A 3408-nucleotide genomic window follows, 5' to 3' on the forward strand; every position below is an offset into this window, starting at 1 on the left:
CCTGCCCCTGGTGGCGTGCCTTTGCCTCGCTTCTGGTTGTTCCCACATGCACACTTGCAACAGACACTCTGTTTAGCTTGAATTGGTGGCCTGTATTTCCCAACAACAGGTTGATTAGTAGCAACAGATTCAGAGTTCAAGGAGACATTGGTTTGTTCAATAGTGTCCTCCTTGTTCTCATATTCTACCACTTTGCCTGTACATGAAGTAGAAGCATTAGAAACATTCACCTTAATAACCTCAGTAGGCCCAGATGGTTCAGTCTTAACTGAAACTGGTTCAGGGAGTGGGCCAAATTGAGCAGGTGTCTCTTCCTCATTGGTTTCAAGGGGTGGGTTATAGTTGTCATTGAAGGGAGGTGGTACACTGTGATACCCTAGACCCTTGTTTTGATTATCTTTGAATTTTAATTGCTTCTCAATCATCGAGGCAACTACTTCACTTGACACATCATATTTTTTGAAATTAAAAACTGCATTTTCAAATTTGTTTTTCAATGTGTCAAGCTCGGCAGTCACAGAAGCAAGTTGTCTCTTAATATAGTTATAATTTTCACATTTGTTACTATGTTCCTCTTGAAGTTTTTGGAAGTCCTTGATTTTGTCGTCTAATTGTGTTTTTAAGGGTTTTTGATCTTTCCTAAGGGTATACCTCTCATATTTAAGGTCCTCATTTTCTCTTTTTTAGTAAATCTATTTGTTCACGAAGAAACTTAATCGTAGTTTCACAAGATTGAGAGCATGAAACTTCATTGACCGGGATGTTTGAGGAACTCATTGTTTACCAAAAATGCCCTTTGACTAAAAACTCAAAATTTAACCTTAAAAGTCAAATTTAAAAAATCAAACTTAAAAGTCAAACTTAAAAAGTCAAACTTAAAAGTCAAACCAAAAAGCTAAATTTGAAAATTTGAAAGTTAAACGAGAAAGTAAAAGTTTAAAGTCAAAGGTCAAACTTGGAAGTCAAAGTCAAAATTTTAAGGTTAAAAGTCAAAAATAATAGTCAAAAATTAAAAGTCAAAGTTTTGGGTTGAAAATGAAATTTTAAAATTTGAAAAATTGAATTTTGGGCTAAAAGTGTTAAAAATGCGAAATTTGAACCTAGAAATCGAATCCTTTTGAATTGAATTGGGAAGGAGAATAACATCTAGCAAGCTAGATGAGTTGGAAGGGGCGCTGGTTGATGAGGCAAAGGACTCGGGTTCGAATCCTAGCAACCCCTAAAAATTTTTGAGTATTGATGTTGGCCGCGAACTCAAGTACCGAACACGCTGCTGGGCCGAGAACGCGACTGACCGGGAACGCAAAGCGCAAACGTGCGAGACCGCAAACGAGCGAGGACCGAACACGTGCGAGGCTGGCCGTCCACCCTTCTTCGGGCCGGCCGAGAACCCTTCTTCTGTCCGGCCGAGAACCCTTCTTCGGAGGCCGTGAACCCTTCTTCGGATCGCGAAAAAACAACGTTTTTCACCCCTTTTTGCTCCAAAACTCGATCAAAAACTCGTTTTTATGAAAAACTCAAAGAACAAACCCCCACTATTTTGCCAAGAAATATCCAAAAAAGCAAAAATCCTTCAAGAAAAAGAAAAAAAACGCTCCAGATCTTGCCAAAATGAATGATACAATCCAAGCTCTGATATCAACTGTAAGTCCCAAATTTGCTTGACGTACCAATCAAATCCAATTGATGGTGCATAATCCCAATAAATTGGATGATGAAAGATCAAAATAGAGAAGAAGGAAAAGAAGAATAATATGAATCTAATGTATTGATGATATGAATGAAGATCCTTACAAGAGATTCATACACACACACACACACACACACTATTCTTCTCTCTACTTTCTCTCTCTATCACACCTTAGAATACACACACTTAAGCTCCTCTCTCGGCCATACAGACTCACACCATCTAACATCTATTTATATGGAACATGGGCCGTGAACAGGTTCACGGCCGTGAACCAGTTCACGGCCGTAAACACCCACCTGGGCCGTGAACAGATTTCGGTCTTAGACGGAAAATATACAATTGCCTAGAAAACTAAAGTATAAACCATATTTTTAGACCCAACAAGTTATATCGCCAGTGGATTAGTAAGATTCCTACAGACCCAATCCCCCACATGCTATTGTTGTATACTTTTGAACAAATTGGTCTTAATCAATGCACTACAAAAATATGGATGATACGTTGTAACATCCATAAAAATCATGACAATTAAACTTTTTAAATACAACCCAAATCCATAAAGTGTTTACAAAATACTTTTCAAAATATTTCCAACATCAGAGTTTTCCCAAAATCATAGATCATAACAAGAGGATGTGTATAGTCACGCCTTTACCTTCCCGCGGTCATCCGAAGTACGTGAAACATAACCCAAAACTGTAATCCAATGCTTAGCGAGTTCCCCCAAAGTACCAACACATAACCAAATAACATATACAATAGCAACATGCAATGGGTCCACAGCTAAAAGACTGGATTACCCCTGAGCCCACATCATAAGCCTGGCTTGTCCTTGGGGCCCAAAACTTATGTCTAGCTTGCTCTCTGACCAGATCAGTCATCAGACTGAAATACCATTAAGCCCTCAGTACGAGTCAGGCATACCGCCCGGTCCTCAGCTCATATCTGTAATGCTCATGAGCCCTCAGTATGAGTCTGGCATGCCCTACTCGGCCCTCATCTCATATCTGGAATACTTTAGGGTTTGTTGGCTATCACAGGGAGCAGTACAACCTCAACCCAACACAATATGTCGACATATAACAAATAATAAACATATATAGATACTCATGCAAGCAGAATCACAAGTATTCCTACAGATCTACCAGACTAGCATATTAATAACTAGCATAATCATGCATATCTATTCCATACTCAGCATATCCGTGAATATCAAACCCATGGGCCGGCCTTGGTGTCTTCGAGTCGCAAGTACAGTGAGGAAAACTCACCTCGCAAACTAGACAAAAATAATGAGGCCTCGACTCCGAATCTCAGCTCCAACCGTCTCCTATTCCAAGCATATGACCAATCTCAACCAGAATCACAAAATACCCAAAATACCCTTAATGTTAAACTTGGTCAAAGTGAAACAGGTCAACGAACTAAGTCAATTGAGTCAACCCAGCCGAATCAACCTAACCGAGTCAACTCATCCAAATCGACTCAGAGTGAGTACGCGAGGCGTACACCGAAGGTACGCTGGGCATACTCGAGTCCTTGTATGTTGACCACCATTGGGGTGGTTAACCTCGTACGCAGAGTGTACTCCCAGAACCCCAAAACTTCCATAAAGGGCTTAATGGCTAAGGCTCTTACGTCCAAATTGCAGATCCATGGCTAAAATACACCTAGGAGTCATAAAGTCTCCGAATTTATGACTTAGCATGTCCAAT

This window comes from Lactuca virosa, chromosome 6 (assembly GCF_052849685.1).
Source record: "Lactuca virosa cultivar CGN04683 chromosome 6, Lactuca_virosa_CGN04683_v6, whole genome shotgun sequence".
NCBI lineage: Eukaryota > Viridiplantae > Streptophyta > Magnoliopsida > Asterales > Asteraceae > Lactuca > Lactuca virosa.